At 45.0% G+C, this 18,300-nt stretch overlaps 1 protein-coding gene across 10 annotated transcripts in view; it reads left to right on the top strand.

The window, feature by feature from the left end:
• The window catches only part of ATXN1 (ataxin 1), a 358,291-nt gene that overhangs the window by 121,169 nt on the left and 218,822 nt on the right, over nucleotides 1-18,300 (top strand). For 4 of the 10 annotated variants that reach the window (XM_065052371.1, XM_065052380.1, XM_065052374.1 and 1 more), the window contains 4 exons: nucleotides 9,743-9,867; nucleotides 10,486-10,633; nucleotides 10,889-11,171; nucleotides 17,358-17,493. The gene's annotated coding sequence lies outside the window, so the exon portion shown is untranslated. Of the gene's footprint in view, nucleotides 1-9,742; nucleotides 9,868-10,485; nucleotides 10,634-10,888; nucleotides 11,172-11,222; nucleotides 11,477-11,525; nucleotides 12,059-14,448; nucleotides 15,284-17,357; nucleotides 17,494-18,300 lie in introns of those variants that run through there. The other 6 variants (XM_065052376.1, XM_065052372.1, XM_065052375.1 and 3 more) reach the window with 6 other exon arrangements.

Raw genomic sequence — 18,300 nt, 5'->3', positions numbered from 1 at the left:
GGAGAGTATTTACATACCAAGCGTCCCTATACAAGAGTTATACAACAGACCAGGAGAAGTGTTACCAAGTGATGGAGAAGAGTATCTGGTGGGCATTCCTAATTCTCCTGAAAAGAATATCAATACAGAAGGGCTATTAATCAACACATAGAATAAAAAGCTGGGAAGAGCAGTAGAGAGGTGTATATGACAAATACTTACAGTGCTGACAAATTACAGCTTGATAAACCACAATGGGTGAGAGTGAAATTCTTTGGGGTTAGCTTAAAAGGAACAAACATCAAACCAAAACAAAACAGTAACACCACAGAGTTGAAGAGTTTGAAGTGGAATAACTTAATAGGTGAAACATTTCCATGGTAAACGTATTTTCAGTACATTTTAACTATCCAGATTTTAATTATGCAGCCAGATATTCAGAGTTTGAACTCCTAAAATAGGTTTAAAAACCACTTTTTTGTCTGTTGTTTAGAGAGCAGAGATTTCAAGCTGGTAAATGCTCACAGCTTATCCTTCTGCTCACTGAAGATTTGACCACTATAAGGAATCCAGGAACCAGTGACCGTAAACTACCTGAATTCAACATTCTATTGTGGGAAAGCGCTAATACAAGAGTAGCAGATTCAGGGGAGGCAACGTACTGAAACTTAAGAAACCAAATGAACATTTTGGCTGGTAAGAATCATTAAAAATGCTAACATGTAAGAAGAGATGTTAATCTTCAGGAAACACAGCAAGTAAGCAATAGCAAGTTACGGTTCTTCAGTAGAAGAATAAAAAGTTTTTGGAATTTCTTCTTTCATTTTCTTTTTGTGAAATTATTATTTTTGTAGGTTAAAATAAAATGTTATTTCACCTTTGAAGAAATCTACCTTTTTGCCCCACTGACAGTTTGCTATTTCTGAAAAATCAGCTGGTCTCAAAAATGCAGTCTTTTCTCAGGAGGAAACTTTTCTGAGAGATATGTTGAATAATGGGGTATTTGCATCATTTACTGCGGACAACATAACCTGTGTGCTTATGGTGTAAACTGCCTGGGAGGAAATTTGGCCTCATCTAACTGACTTGAGCATCAAGTTCAAACAGGAAAGGGGCGTTGATCCTCATTTAGGGATCTGAGGAATTGTTAGGATATAAGCACCAGTTTTAGGAAATCACCAAAGGGATAACTTTCATGAGAAGACTTTCATTTCAAGCTACATCACGCAGATTTTGTGATCGCATTGGAGAGACCTTAAACATGCACAAGGTTGAGATAAATGTGCCTTGGTTCAGATAAATGTTTTTGGAGGCCAGTCCATGACTCCTGTACAAGTTGAGGCTTTTAGGGGCTCTTGCAGATCCTGCAAGCTCCTCATCTGCAGTTTCATGATGGTCACTACAAGGGACTTGCAGAAACAGTTCAACTTGGCAGTGACTGGCACAGAGCTAAAAGCCTCTGGGAGCAGTCCTGGGAACATCTGAGGCTTTGAAGAAACTCTAGCGAGAGACAACACGGGCTGGGATGCTTGCCCAGATTATAAACTATGCAGAATTTCTGTACAGCTCATAAACTCTGTGCAGGACCCTGCGAAGTAATATACATCTTGTAAGAACACCTACAGGCTCTCAGAATTATCTTTGGGGCAGCAAGTACTGGTATACAGTACTCATGAGTTTTGTCCCCTCTGCCCCTTCCTCCCACTCTGGGCACCTGGTTTGACTATGATCATTATTCGAGGAATTACTGTTTCCCACCCTCCGTGTGCCCCCCCCACCCCCCACTATACATTTTTAACCAGCAGAGGGAAACAGAGGGGCTTCAAGAATTTGCGGACTCATGTATGATAACTGACGAAGACTGCAAAGAATATATCGTACTATATAAACTTTAAAAAAGGGCTAAAGCTCTAATGCCACGAGCAAGACAAGGTCTCACAGATATGATTTCAGTTTCCTAGGTTGTAGGGGTACATTAAAATAACCTTATGATTTGAGCTGTGTGGAGGTGAGGGAGGCGGTAATCCCTCTATATGCAACTATCATGTTTACTTCTAGGTATAGTATTTCTTCCGGGGAGAGACTGGCAAAAGGAGCAGTATTCAGAGAACGGCAGCAAAAGTGATGGTGGGAAGGCAGGGGTGGTCTTGGCAGGGTTTCTCTCTGGGCTAACCCGCTTTGCACTCAGCAACAGGCACGGGATGTTCATCCCTGCAGTTATTGCAGGGTAGCTGGTTTCCTGTAAATCCACACCCTTGACTGCCTCAGCGTAACTTGTTCACGAAGACATACCCTCAAGCACACACCTAACTTTAAATGTATGATTCAGAATCATTAAGACAACAGGACAACTTGTACACCTTACATCAGACACCAAGCTTACATACCTAGCTGAAGATAGGCCAAATAAAGGTGAGAAATGACTTAATATTTATGTCCTAAGAAATGAGTTGTGTCATAGAAAGGGGAGAGACAGATGAAATGGCAGGAAAACCACTTTAGTAACATGTCGTATTTTTCAGACCTGCTATGCATATAAGTGTGTGAAATAATCTCCTGAGGTTGGTGGGAGATGTTCCATCACTTCAGATTTTTAACACCAGAGTAGGTTGGTTGACAGAGATAGTTTATGAAATGGGAAGTGTTTTAGTCAGTCAGCGTTGCCAAACAAGTATGAGAAAAATGTAGATAAAATCATGGGTTTATTTTTGTTTATATTAATACTGTTTTCTCTTGTCCTTGATATGTGGAATTGTTGCTTTTCTGAGTCCTTGGCAAAGCCTTGGGAAGGAGAGTATTCTGTATTGCTTTAACAGGAAAAATACTTGTACTTCACTGTGTCACCACTGTTCTGCAAGATGAAAGAATAACTTTTACTATTCCTACTCTACAGGCAGAAGAAGGGAGGGAGTGAGGATGACACAGGACTAAAACCAAGGCAGAGACTCAAAACCAGGTTAGAACTGGGGCAGAAGCAGTGAAGTCTTCAGTAGAGTGGTTTGTGTAACAACCTTTCCAGCTTGGAAGAAGGATAATTCAGAAAGAATAGATGTCTGCAAAGTTCTGGGTAGGATGGAGAGTAGGAGTAGGGACTGGCCAACTCTCTGTCTCAGTGTAAGAGCTGGGAGCATGGAATGAAGCAGGCAGGATGAGGTGATTCTCCTTGCATCAGGGACTTGACCTATGCAGGATGATTTAGGAGACTGTGGATGCTTAAAGTTCACACATGCTGAGGGGGAGACTGGTCAAGTCTCCGGAGGTAAATCCACTGGGGATTACTAAATAGGCAGAAACCACATCCTGCTCAGGAAGTCCTTTGAGCTGAAAATAGTGGGAGGCTGGAGAGTACATGGAGGAAGTAATATAATGCCCATGTCTCCTTAAGCATCTGCTTATGACCACTGTTGTGCTTTGGCCATTGTCTGGCCATTCTTATGTCCTATTGTGCAAAGAAAATGAGAATAGAAACTGTGCAAAATGTATAGCGAGGAACCATTTCAGAACGAGCACCTCTGGTGTAGGAACAGCTTGCCATGAGGTGGTCCTGCCCCCAGGTGTCCACTCCACCGTCTTGGCTATATTTGACCCCATGGCACGAGTGAGTCTAGCCCTGTGATAGAGCCTACACTTCACAAGGGTTCGATTTTATGATTTTTGGAGAGGCCCTGTGGCAAAAGACACAAATTTAGGAGAAGGATGAAGATGGGCTGGTGGGCTGGTGTTTCTGGTGTACCTGGGTGCCCGCCTAAGTTATTTTTGAGAAAACTGCTTTCACACTCTTGTCTTTTTCTTGTAATTGCTATGTGCCAGGGCTTTTAGAGCTTTGAACAGGTGTCTTTCATTACCTTAAGTATAAATAAGTTAATAACATCATATGAGGATGATAGGAGAGCAGTAGGAAGACACATATAAATGGGAACTCCCCCATGGAATAAAGTTGGCAGGGTGAAAGAGAGAGACATGATATGACATTTTAGCCAATAGGGGAACAATTATTACCTTGAGTAGAAAGACCTCTGCTGAAGAGTAAAGAGGGAACGAGAGGATCTGGAAAAATCTCTGAGGGAAAGATGCTTCCTCTGTGCAGTAAGAAGTCAAAGCAATGCCAGTCTGTTTACGAAATGGTCTGCACAAGCTGAAATAATTCTGGTTTAAAGTAATATCCTACCTCAGGCTTCCTACTGCTTTTTCCAAGGACATTTTTCTAAACTAGAGAGTTTCAGGGTTCTTTGGACACATCCCTGTGACCTTGCAGAAGAAACAGGAAAACTGCCACTTCAGCTTGTAGTTGGATGAAAGGTAAATATTTCCCCTGCTCACCTAGGTTCTTGGTCAAAGCTTTGCAGGCTGAGGACTTCTAACTCTCCAGGTAATTCACTGTCACACCTGCAGTCCATCTCTGCCTAAGGATTTTCCATTTGACCATGACAATGGATCAAATCCAAGGGGATATAGCAATTCCTTTGTACTGAAATTATCCAAATTAAAATTCTGATTGATTTTTATGCACCATTCAAAGTTGCCATTCCTGTGCTGCATGTGACTGCAGTTTGTTGCATATGATAACTTTTGAAAACAAAAATGATAGCTCTTTTCTGTGTGAAAGATGTCTATATTTTGGGAGTATCACTGTATTTCTGATTATTACTGTATTAGTTATTAGTTTTCTTTTTGCTGGTAAAAAGGTAGATACAAAATAACTCTGGTCTTGGGCATAAAGCAACTTGCACGTATCCCTGTCTTGAAGGCAGGAGCCCAGATCTACCAGTATTGGCTGAATTGGGTAAACTTCAGTTCTGAATTCACATGAGACATTTGGGACCAAGGCTCATGTGTGTCATATTTTGTAAGGATGTAGAGGCAGTGAGGGTAGAAAATATCTGTTATTCATATATTGCACCTTTTCTCAATAAAAGATAAAGATTTTCAGTGCATGGACAAAACGTGCAGATTTGGCAGTAGGATTGAGCACATTGGCTCTGAAGGTCTGACAGGTCAATGATCCATGAGGTAGGAAGGGTTTGTTCAATACACCAGAATAGCTCAGTTGGGGCCATTAAAGGACTTAGGAGTCAAAAATCCATGTTTTCAGTTCCTAGGTCTCTTCAAACAGGTAAGCATCCCACTCTAGGCCATTCCCCTGCTCCCATAAATGCTCATTTCACTTATCAAAATATGTATAGCATTGATCAGAGAGACTGTAACAGACTTTAGAAACCACACTGCCTTATATATGGGTAAGACGCTTTAAGAAAGGTCAAGAGTTATTTCCCAACCCTAAATGTTTGCAATATAGATGCTAATCTAATCTGTCTAGACCATAACGCCCTTAATAGACAGAAAAAAACGTGGCAAGTGAACTCCCAGATAAGTCTCTGTACCAGGTATGATTTAAAGGGACAACACGTGTCTCTTACAAGGGCTTGTGGCCTCCGACTGCTCCCTGTTAGCAGCTGAGAGCCTTCTCCCAGAAAGCAACTGGTGAACTCTCCTGAGGTCTGCACCATCATTTTGGTTGAATGTGAATCCTTGCTAAGAGCACTACCTTGACATCCCTAGAAACAAGGCATTCTCCACCAAGCTTCCCTGCTGGCATACTTTGACCCCAGTATAAGTGATCACTTCTAGGAATAAGATGTCAGTTTTAGCTTCCATTCGTGCTTGGCCGCTCTGCTCACACCAGCCGTTGGGGTAACTGCAGGGTCAGAGGTGATATGTGAAGACCAGGACATGGATGGAGACCTCTGACAGCTTAAGACCACAGGCCATGAAGCACCTAACAGGTCACAGCAGTTATTACTTGAGAGGCACCTAGGCTACTTAAGCACCTCTAGAGAAGGGCCTAGCACTTTTATTTTCTGCTGGTCACTGCTGGAACAGCTTACAGGGCTACCTGTGGCTGTGGTCCACCCTGGTGTGGCCACTGGCATGTTAGCTGGTCTTCCTTACAGATCAATAACCTGTAACTGACTGACAGCTTATTCAAAAGACTAAATCAGTCTTGATTTTAAGGCTTCAGAGGATTCATCACTTTTCTTAATCCCTTAATGAATTGCTTTCCCTGTTTAAAAAAACAACAACAAAAGCATCTTACTTCAGATCTGCATCTTTCTAAGGACCTGTTGTTATTTTAAAACTATCGAAGCTATTGTTATTCAAAGAGGAACTTGATTGTTTCTTTTGAAAAAGCTACAGAATTATAAGGTAAACATTATTTTAACCTAAGTATCACATTACCTGTGTAATAAGGCATGACAAATGCTGATTTTTTCATTGACCCTACAACTGATACCTAACAACAGTGTGGAAAATTAAGCAAATTAATGGCAGCCATTCATTTGAATTCAGTTGCAAAGGACCTCAGTATTTTAGACCATAAGATTTTTCTCTTTGAGTCACAGTGTAGTACTACATACTTGCTTAGTTTTCATGAATGCTTTGCTCTCATTTCACTAAATGTTAATTTGCATGAGATACTTGTGGCTTTAAAGAGACAGCATTGGCTCTCTATGTCTACCCATCTGATTTCCTTCCATCTGAAAATTATCACTGAGTTCTGGAGAACATCATCAACATCCCTGTTCTGACAGGAGATAGATTCATTTCTAAGTGAATGCACAAAAAGTAAAGATGTTAGTCATATTTTATTATGCTCACACAAGTGGCACTTCAAGTTAAAGAATACATTCCAAATACATTATTGTTCAGATTCTGTACATTTTTAACTTCCCTGAGGAAAGCATACCTTAATTAGCCAGCTGTAATCCAAATTATAGTTTCTCATTTGTTAGAGCTGTTAAAATGCCTTAAATCAGCTGCATATGTCTGAAATAATAATGAAAATAACTGCATTAGCAAAAATTATCTGAATGCGAGAGGGCTATAAATAGATAGGAGGTGGATTGGACAGTCGGCAGATTCTGAGTTGGAATAAAAACATCTTACTTAAGCCAAAAACATGGCATCCAATATTTTCTGTTATAAAAATATTTGAGATTAATTTAGTTTTCAGGAAAGCTGTCTGAAACTGAAATGAATAGCAGAAGTTCTCTGTTTATTTACAAGTCAGTGTTAATACCTGAAACGTAAAGCAAGGCACCTTACAAGTAATGACAACAAACCTTTGCTTGCATTCAAAAATCCTTTTTGCCAGGGGATAAGAATGACTGTGTGTTCATGCTCTCTCGGAGTAACCTCCACCTTGGTAACGCTTGTTATTTGAGCAAATTGTATGACAGATCTGTGAAGTGGATTACTACTGTCCACTAGAGGCTGTAATGAGACCAACAATGTCATTTTATGACAAACTGAAGACTTAGACTGTATGATCAATAATTATTAATTTACTTTTCACACTCAATACGTCGTTAATCAGTGGATTTCCATGAATGTTAATGTTTAAAAAAAACAAACCAAAACAAACCCCCCAAAAAAACAACCCCCCAAACCAACAACTGCTTAGGCCTCTTATTTTCCCACTTTTTGTAGATACTGTTAATTGTAAAAAATACGCAGTGTAGATGATACTGTACAACTAGTGGATTGAAAGTTTCTTCTAGACAGCGTGCATCTTGCATGTCAAATTGATTAGTATCTTTTGGTCAAGACTGTATTCAGCTGGGAGCCATATCAGTTTCAGCACATCACCAGCAGCAAATAAAAATACTGGAGCTGATGTGAGTTCTTGTGTCCCACTTGCCACTGGGGTGTTGGACCCCTGTCCATACCGCACTCAGCCACCTGCCTGGCACCTGTCATGTATCTCTGCTCTCCGTCATTCCCCAGGGGCAGGAAGGTCTGCAGTGGAACAGTTTTTGTTTTGGAAGTTTGCTGCTACTTTTATGTTTGCATCCCTTGCTGTATGCCCTCCCCAGAGGGGCAAGGTGATGGGGTTTAGGGTGGCTCTTTGCTGTGAGAGTGCGCTGCAGGTATCTGGAGTAGCCCTCAAGCAGGATCTGACCACTTCAGTGCTGAGTTGCCTCTCTCTGTTCCCATTGTATGAACTGTCCTGGTGGCAGGTAAAATCACGTCTACTTTCCACAGCAAATTACCTTCTCTTCTGGCTTAGTTCTGCATTTCTGGGTCAATAGGCTGCATTGCTTTAATAGGTACAAAGGGACCTTTGTCCTGGCCATTCCGCAAAGCTCACATTCAGGTGCTGTTTCCCACCCTCTCTGCCTTCACCAGCACCTCCATATTTTGTGGTATTGTTTGTGGAGGGAATATATTGAGCGCTGGCGTAGGCCATGAGCAGGGGAGCTGCAGAGGCACATGGGCATCTTGTGACATGGTAGTATATCCTGTGTGTCAGGCAATGTCTATGGAGGAATAGTCCCCTCATCTCTCATCTGTTAATGCAATCAACATATAGCAAGTTAAAACGGAGGTGAGGAATGGCTTATGAACCTGACATGGCTGGTGGCAGTTGTGGCACTTCCCAAAGCCATGGGTTAAGTCTGCCTGATGCCTCAGGAAAACAGTATTGCTTCAACTTACAATAGACTTAGACTTTAGGAATCTCTTTTCAACTCTGGAACAGAAACATAGATGAAGACTTAAAAGCCTAGAGCCTGGAGCATGGCAAAAAAATGCGGGTCCTGTGGCAAATACCACAGCCACAGAGTGGAGGAATACACAACCTCTTACATGAGCCTGCTGCAGAAGGGAAAGTTGCCCAAAGCTTGCTTCAGCATGAATGTGGCTTCTCTTTCTGTGTGCGTGCCACACCTCTTGGCAAGGTGAACGTTTGAGAAGGAAAGATTCCTTTCTCCTGAGGTAACATTCTGTACAACTGCAATGAAAAAGGTGGCAGATGGGAGACTGCCGCACACTCAGAATTGAACCCTGATGATGGGGTTGCAGCTTCTCCAGGGCTTTCACTTGATTTTCAGGCATCTCCAGTCTCTCTCTCTCTCCCTTGGTTCCTTTTATTGAATCACTGAACCCTGTATTAGCTGGGCTGAAGGTAATTTTGCTGTCTGCTTTGCAGCTCTAGATTAACCGTGTTGTAGTGCTGAGTGGCACGTTTGTCCAGGCATCTTGGCCTGTTCCTGCTTCTGTCCCCAGACCACTCCTAAAATGGTAAATGACATTGTATTTCATAGTGAACCTGAACTAAAGATGGTGCTGTGGTAAAAGATCCTTATGTTTCTGAAAGCTAGTCTATATTACGGTATCAACTCTAAATCAAGAGCGCTGCAGTTCATAATGTTATTATTACATTCTTTAGCAATTACGGTGAACTAGTACAGTCATTTATAGAAGGGACTACTGCTGATCTGCATAACAACAAGCTGAGTCCTAGGGTACTTCGCATCTAGACTCTAGTGCTAGATTTAATGCTTAGATTTAATGCTGATACATAAGAGACACATAGGAGATATACCTGCACTAGAAACCCAGTACCTTGGAGCTTATTGTTGTGGTGAATTGGTACAAGCTGCAATAAACAGCCTGGTCTGGATGGCCATGCAGGGAATGCACATCTGCTCTATGGAGCTGGTACATAATGTCCTTTGGTATTCATGCAACAGTTTTTGCAACGTCTTTGGGGTGGGGAGAGGCTTTCTCTGTGCTGCACCTCCCTTCCTGATGCCAAAGCAGAGAGTGAATGGCGCTCTATAGACCACTGTCAGGTTGCATGCAAGCCTGGGAGCCCGCTGTCCTTTGGCCGTATTCCTCCCATTCATTTCTTCCGTAATTTGTTTTATTTCCCTAAGTTGTACCTAGCTTGGTAATTTGGGGTTTTGTCTTTTCTTCTAAGAGTTGGAAGAACAGAGTGAGCCAGTCCAGAAGAAGGGTATTGTCTCCTGTCTCCCATTTGCATCTGTGCTTGTTATTTGCCCATCGCTGCAGTTTATGGCACTGCAGAGACCCGTGTTGAGAAAGGTAAAGAGAGTAATGAGCTGATGCTGGAGCGCTGGGGAAGTGGAAGTTGCTTTGGTTGAGGGGGAGTTTGGGAGAGGCTGACAGTGGACTATGTACAGCTGGGAGAGATGCGAGGGGATCTTTGATGAGATGCATATTGAGGAATCCAGAGGGAGTTAGTACCCAAACATGCGTGGTTCAGCCCTGCCTGTCTTGTAGTTCAGTGACGGTATGAGTCAGAGCCTCTTTGGTCTGAATGAAGTGGAAGGTACTTTCTACAAAGCAACTCAAGCATATGCCAAGGATCCGGATAAATAAAACTAATTCAGAAAAAGGGAGTGGGATGCAGGCTTTTGCTCTAAATCACTTCACAGTTCTCCACAGCGAAATGCAATATGGCATCTTAAATAAAATCACCCACTTCTGACTCTCGCAGAGGCTGCTGGAGAGCATTCCCTGGCTTCCAGCACAGTTTTATTTCCTCCCTTAGAGAGGCAGACCAGCCTTGACTGAGCAACTGATTTTCATGCATCCCTTAAACCAGCATTCCCTGCCATTTCTGAAGGACAGCACGCTTCGCTAGCTGCCTCTTTCTCCCCGTTTAAATAACACGGGTTTGGGGCTTTTCTCCTTCCCCAGCTCATTTGTGCCTGCCTGCAAAGTGCTTTTGAGAACCCGGCGACGCAGCCTGCCACAGGAGCAGGGACTTCTGTGGAACAGCGGTGTTCGCAAGGATTAATCCCGCCGTAGAGAGCCACCCTGGCCTTTGAAGTGTTACAGGGGGAAGGTAAGTGGAGAGTCGAGTCGTCGTTTCCCGCCCCCCCCTCCAACCGCTCGCGGCCCCGGGCCCGTCTCCGCCGCCGCCCCCGGGCAGCGTGCGGCGGCCCCGCAAAGGGTTAAGGCCGCCTTGGCCCGGCGGTGCTGTGCGTATGCAATAATCTGTGTGGCTCTCTTGGCCGCCTGCCAGAGTGTTGCCTTGCCTCCTCCTCCTCCTCCTCCCTTCTCTCTCCCCCCCCCCCCCCCCCTTTTTTGCATGAAGTAGGATCCTTGAGCTGTTGCAGAGGCAGCCAACTGCTCCATATTTGGCTTCTATTACCCATTTACATGCTGGAGAGAGGAGAGGGAGCGAGCGCTGTACCGCAGACATCATTTCTACTAGAGTGGTGGAGACATCCCGGACCTGTGTCACTGCAGGGGGAAGGAAAAAAACCAAACAAACAAAAAAGCAGACCCAAGCCCCGTGATCAGCTAGGAAGACATTTGTATGTGAGTCTCCCTCTGACCCCCCCCTCCCCCGCCAACCGCACCTCCACTGACACTTTACAGTAAGTGGCTTTTTCTTCCTCCTCTGCTTTCTGCCTCCCCCCCGTCCCCCGGCTTCTTCCCTTGTTTAGACTGCAAACCGCCGGCAATTTCCAGCTGGAAAAACACGGGGTCGCGGGGAGGGAGGGCAGCGCACTGCCCACCCCGCCGCGGGGCTACAGTCCGCCTCGCTGCGGCCGCCCCCGGCTCGCCAGGGCCCGGCCCGGCCCGCAGGCGCTGCCGCGCCGGGCTCGGCCCCGAGGGAAGGAGGGTGGGGGGAGCGGCCGCGAAATGGCCGAGAGCGCCGGCTCAGGGAGCGGAGCGGGAGGTGCGGACGCACGGCGAGCCCCGCCGCGGGAGCAGGGGGCCGGGGACAGGCGCTGGGGCCGGGGCGGCCCCGCAGCGGGAGCCGGTTGTACAGCGCTGCCCCCCCACCTCTTCCCGGCTCCTTCCTCCTTCCTTACCACCCCCACCCCCCCTCGGCCCGGGCGGGGTGTTGGTGGCCGCGGGGCCGGTGGACATTTTGCGAGCCGCGGCTGCCCCCGGTGCGGCGGTCTCGGGGTGTGAGACTGCGCCTGTGTGTGTGTTGTGCGCCGTGCGTGTGGCGACACGGGGTGTATGTGTATATGTGTGTGTGTGTGTCTGCGTGCGTGTGGCTGCGCGGTGCGGGGGGGCTGTGCGGAGCGTGTGCGCCGGGCGGGCCCGGCGGGGCGCAGCGCGGGGCCGGGTGCCGGCAGGGCCGGTCGCCGCCGCACGGCGTATGTAGTACGGGGCTGGGCGGCAGCCGGAGGGTGAATGAAGCGAGGAGGAGGAGGAGGCGGCGGTGGAGGAGGAGGCGGCGCTGGGATGTGCCCGGCAGCGGCCCCGCTCCGCTTCACTCAGGGCCCAGGCCGGCTGCAGACGCCACCCGGTACTGCCGGCCGGGGAGCGGGGGCGGGCGGGGCAGCGCCGGCGGAGGGACGGGGCGGGAGGCCCGGCGGTGCGGGGGGGTTGCTCCGGCGGGGCCGCTGCCCGCGGCGTCCGGCCGGCGGCGTCCCGGGGCGGCCGCGGGGAGCGGGGCCGGGGTTCCCCGCCGCCGCCCCGGGGCTCCGCTCGCGTCCAGCGGCGGCCGCTGCCCTCCTGCCGTTCGCCCTCCCCTTCCCCCCTCCGCCTCGGGGTTGGCTTCGGTCGGGCTGGGTGGTTTGGGTTGTGGGGATATTTCTATTTATTTAGTTATTTTTTATTTATTTATTGCTTTTATTTTGCCGAAGGCATCGTAATCTACCGGCAGAAAAACAAATAAATAACCCCTTGTACGTTTTGTGGGTGCTGAATCCATCAATGCGATTCCGAAGGATATTAAAGTCTAAATTAAAGCGTGCTGGAAAACGTTAGCTCCTACTGTAATAGTAATAGTGATAATAATAAAATGACAGAATTGGGAGCGATTTACATGTTATTGAAGAGGAGGAATTACTGAAGAGTAATAATAGAAAAGAAAACAAGTCGGAAGCCCGTTATATAATGCACTGTGTAGATAACAAGAGCGACAGGCTATTTTTATTTTGTTTACCGTATGCTGTGTAATAGGGACTCCTCAGAGCAGCATCTCTCCCTTGAGAGCCTGAACTCCAGATAGAATTGGGGGAAACATTTTAAGCATTCCTGTTATGCCCAGACGAAGAAATCCGGGTTTGTAAAACCGTCATCCTTACAAATGTTTTCTGTGTACGGATCTGCAAGGGTGCAGGTAGATGACCTTTGCCGGAGACCTTTTCCCTTTCATATGGTAAAAAAAAATTCATATTCTATAATGCAGGTTACACTTTAACCTTTAACGCTCATGGTTATGTATTTTATGCAGTAATGGTTACTTTACGTGTCAGATGTGGTTAGGCATAGTGAGTTACTCTGCTTCCGCACTGAGAAGTCAAGGACTTTTAATTTCAGTTTCGAACGAAGCCTTCCCCTGAAGGAAAATCCCAGCTTCGTGTTAATCTGTTTCGGTTCGGGTGATGGACACATTTCAGTTTTATGCTACGGAGCAAGGGTTATGAATGAGGGAGAGGGAAATTGAGAATGGCTGGGGAAAATATTACGCCGTAGTTATTTTTGTGATGCTGCGAGATAATAGTAAGTTGTAATTGCACGTTATTGCACCTAATTTGTTCATAAAACCATCTGGGTATTTTACGGGCAGCATTTTTTTTTAAAGGGTGGCTGTAATCTCCTCACTTTTTACATAAGGCAGAGGTCGATAGATTTTCCTCCGCACTCGCCTGCCTGTCTGTCTGTCTCTCCCATCGTGTAGCGACATGTCAGCGGTGTAGGCTTTCAGCGCTGCTTACTCCAGCCTTGATCAGTCATGTAATTAGATCAGGCTGCCATGGTAACAGACGATATTCACCGTCCAGTCAGGTGTGCGTGCGGCTGGCAGCGACCCACCGGGCTCCCGCCAGCCCTGCCCGCGCCGTGCAGTGCCGTGCCGCCGCGCTGGGGTACGGCTGCGGCCACCACGGGCTCGCCGAAAATTGGAGGGCCGGCGCTGGCTTCCTCATGGCTGAGCTGCTCGTGGAGGGTGTTGTGTGCCCACTCTAGTGTCAGGCGGATGGGACGGTACGTGGCACGCTTAGCAGGTTAGCCAAATCGTCAGTACCACTTGCGTGTCTTACTAGCAAATTAGCGAAGGTGTGGTACATTGTAAAAATGCTTTTGGCTTATAAAAGCATAAAAGTTTCTTTGGAGTTTTCTTTTTTCCTTTTTTTTTTTTTTTTTCTGCCTGGCTCATTTAACTGTTTGGTGGCTGTAATGGTGTTTGTGAGTTTGTAACAGTTCCCATTCCAGCATTCATAGTTTAGGCCACAGGCTTGTTATTCTCCACCCATGTACTGTACTTTACACCATCCGGCCAGTAAAATTAAAAACAGTGATACCCGATATCACTATCGTCACTTAGATTTGTTAAGTCTCTCTGTAGTTATTAGCAAGGTCTAGGCCCTTTTTTGTTTTAAGTGAAAGCTGACTTGATTTTCTATTGATGAAAAAATAAGTATATACTATTAAAAACATTTTCTCATCAGTAACGAGTTTATGTTGTTTATTTTTTTCATTTGTGCTCATCAAAATATTATAGCCATAGATTAGAGACTTTCTACCACAAAGTTCGTAATGCCTTGAAAAAAATATGCAATCTGATTAGCTTCAAACTGCATGCTGCTCTTAAAAATATATTTAACTGAGGAATGTATATTTGTCTTCATTCACGGTGTTTGGACACCTCTCTTTTGAGCCGTTTTTTCACAAACGTAGGTATAATTTTTTAAAGGCACCAAATTTGGCACTCTGTTGTAATGTCATAAATCTGGAGTGACTCCAGGGGACAGGATTGTGAGCCACTTACATGGTTGTATATCTAGAATAACTCCATTTGTTGGACTTAATCCAGGCATGTAGTAGAGTAACAGAGCTCAGAAAGTGATCTGCTGCGTATCACCATTATTTTCTCTATATCTTTTTATGGCAAAAAGCACTGTGGGGCTTAAATAGGATTTTTTCCTGATTAGGGAGCTGCGTTAAGTGTCTGCAGAAGTGGTTAACACCCCTATTCCAGTCACTAATCTTGCATGCACTTACACTAATATTGAACTTGGCCCAGAGGATTTTGTGTCTCAGTGATGAGAAATCATCAGCACCCACAGCTCCCGAGCGTTTGTAGTACCAGGGTGGAACATAATGCAATCCAGAAATATCTCAGTAAACCAGATATATTTAATCGCTCTGATGGTAAGAGCACCGGAGCTGGAGGAGGTAATGAGAAACGCCTGTCGGTGGTTCGGCTCTCGCGGTGCCAGGCAGCTGGTGGTCTCGGGTTCGGTGTGACGAGTTTGCAGGTCTCAGCCCCCCTGCCCAGCAGAGGCATTTCTCCTCACAGGGGCAAGGGCACGGGGAGTTTGTGGGTAGTTTCCTACACCCGAAGTGCAGCTTTTCAGTGCCTCGACTAACTCGGCCCTTTTTCTTAGGAGAGAAGATCCTCTGCTCTGCACAGCCGCCTCCGTTTTGGGCCTCTGTACCGAGGAGGTGGCTTGAAATAGAAGAGCCTGTTAGGAGGATGGGCTGGAGAGTGTGGAATAATCGTACGCAGGACGACTCCTGTAGAGTGAGCCCTTGTGTGCCGCATGCTGCTTATGCATATTTTATTTTAAGACAAATTACCTGTGTGACTAAGAGCGTTAGAAAGTAATTATTTTCAAAAAGGCCATATATACATAGTTAAAAGACTTTTTGAAAATAAGCAGTGCGTCTTTTCTCCCTTGCCCTTCTGGCTTGATTGAATTCATTTAGAAAAGTTGAAAAAACTACCCTTGTTTTAAAAAGCATTTACAAAAGACCTGGAATTTCACTTAAGAAAAAATTTTATGTAAGAGATCCAGTGGCCTAGTTTCCTGTTAATTAAGAAAATAGACACTTAAATGCAGCCACCTGAAAAGCAGCTAAGGATTTAAACCTCAGAATTTAAAAAGAATCGTTTTAGTAACGTAGCCAGTGAAACAAAATCAAGGCCTAATCTTTCCCCTCGCTGAAGTTTAGCAGCACGTCTTGGCAGGTGGCAGGCAGGGTTATCACTGTCGCCGTTCATACGGTGTGCTGCTTTTGTTGTGGTGCGCTAATTGGAGGGCAAACGCGCCGAAGCAGCGTGGCAGGCTCTGAAGGAAAGGCCTGTCAGACCTGCACGGATGGTCTGAAGCGAGGCAGCTCACGCCGGTGCCGCTCGGGAGCTGTGGGGCTGCGTGACAGGCTCGGTTGTGCATGATTTGGCGGCTTTGGAGGATGGTGCGGGTACCGCGAGCGCCATTCACAGGGCACAGGTAACAGGTTTAGTTGCAGGGCACTTCTGAGACGGCTGTAACCAGCTCTGCTTTAAGACATAAAGAATAAAATTAGCGTGAGAAGCAGAAGTGTGGCAGGCTTGGCACAGGTAAATATTTCATTGCAAAGAAATGATGTGCTGTGTTGCAGTGACTTCAGTAGCCTGAGCTTTGCAAACTGAAAATCCTGGCCTCATCCTTTCATTTTACTTTTATGCAAGACTCTAAGTGCGATAAATAAATAAATTGGTATTTGGACAAAGGCACTGTATTTTGGAGTCTTGTTCAGTGTTTCACGTTCTGTGTTTAAAGAAATTGAAGGTTTTTACTTGGTTCTGGCTGAGCTGATACATGACTAATGTTTTAAAATGTCAGGAACTTTGCTGACTCCTGACTTTTGCAAAAAGATAAAAACCCCATCGATGACCATATTTCCTTTTTGATCTCAGTGCATGTGTTGAGAACATAATGCTTCTTTTTTTTTTTTCCCTTTCCCTTGAAGCTGTAGTCTGAAGTGGTTGTGCAACACAGGCACAGGCGAATCTGTGTGTGTGTATTGGTCCCAGTCTGCAAAGTTAGTTTAGTACGTGTCCCAGTGAGGGTTTTGCTGAATGAGGATTGATTAAAGAAGCTATCTAGAGTTAAGTGTGTGTGTAAATCCTTCCATAAATAGGAACGAGTAAGTATGCTTATGAACTAAAAGAACAAAAATGCTTCTTGGCGAGGGAGAAATGGTCCTACTAAATCCTTTTATTGTCCCAAGAGTGATAATGATATTTGGTGAGATTCCAAGTGAAAAACCAAAATGTATGTTGTTTAATATGTGATGTCAGCAGAAATTCAGTGCTGGCTCTTTGTAATTTTACTGAGCAAAAATATAGAAACAGAAAAAATAACCCATAACATTGGTAGAGTTTTCCTTTTTTTATATTATTTGGGGATTTGCAGTAATATGCATTGACTCTGGGATGCCACTATTAATGACAGAATAGTGCGCAAGGTAATGTCATGTTCCCGAAGCTGATTATTTTTCACCTAATAGTAGTAGCTGCAGCAATATGTTTTCTGGATGATGCCCCTCCTTAAATAAAACATGTTCTGTTGGCAGTGAAGACAGTCATCTCAACCCGCTTATGATTCTTCACCTCATTAAGATCACATTTAGAAAAAGAGCACTCAGTTTGAATAAATGGGCTCTGCTCTCTATGTGCTCTGTCTGCAGGATTAAATCTATAGCTTATTTGTGCTTGAGTAATAGCAAAAGCAGTCTCTGTCAGTCTTCATTGGGCTGTCTTAGCATGTTGTAAATTGTTTGACGCTTAACTGTGTTTTCGTTTCTTTTTATTTTGGTTTCCATCTCCTCAGCTCCTGGATCAACAGCCACATTGCAGGCCAAGCCAGATGGGCAAGCAATACAAGCTGTGAATTTATTCTTGACCCCTGCCGGACAGTGACCACCTTCCTTTTTGTCTTCACTACGCAGATATGCACTGCCAATAAGGTGAGAAAATGATGCTTTTTTGTTTCCTCGAAGAAGCGTACACTTTCTACTCCGGGCTTTAATCAGCGTGGACACCTTACCAGTGTCTGTACAGTTACCTACCCATGGTTTGTACTTCCCTTGCCTGACAGTAGAGGTCCTTGAGAAACTCTCCTCAGACAAATTCCATTAACTCTGGTGACTCAGTTCGGTGACTTACAGGACAGTGGGTTCCAGATGAGTGATTTTAATGCTCACCTCAGGTCAGAGCATATTCAGTTACTAAAAGATGGTAGTATGAATGAGAAAGTTTATAGGCTTTGATTTTTGTTGTGAAATGCCACGCGTAAAATTGTATAAATCCTCCCTGCACTTTTATGTTAGTTTTCCATGGTTCTTGTTGCTTGCAGCCTTCTTGACTATTCTAGTGTCCTGAGTTCCTCCTGTGCACTAAACCTTTTCTGGCATAAGGTTACTTCCCAGGATAACTAGTCATACTGACGTGCCTGGATGTCTTTTTACTCTGGTTTGAGGAATGTTTTCAATTCTTCTGTTTTTTTTTCCCCTAAATGCCGTAGCCAGACAGGATGCAATAGTGCACATATATCAATCTGCTCTCTTTCTCCTCTCTCTCTCCTTCCCGTATGGTTGCGGAGAATACCTTGAAAAGAACAAGTCTAAAGGCTCAGTGGTCGTACTGCCAATAAAAAGAACATAAATTTTTATTTTATTTCTTTAATCTGATTGTCATTAAGCCAGCCTGGATTTTTGGACCTGTTATACGATTTTTGAGTGCTTGGGATTGGCAATACTGCTAATGCTTAAAAA

Source organism: Columba livia, chromosome 2 (genome assembly GCF_036013475.1).
Source record: "Columba livia isolate bColLiv1 breed racing homer chromosome 2, bColLiv1.pat.W.v2, whole genome shotgun sequence".
NCBI lineage: Eukaryota > Metazoa > Chordata > Aves > Columbiformes > Columbidae > Columba > Columba livia.
This window is presented reverse-complemented; position numbering and strand designations above follow the sequence as displayed.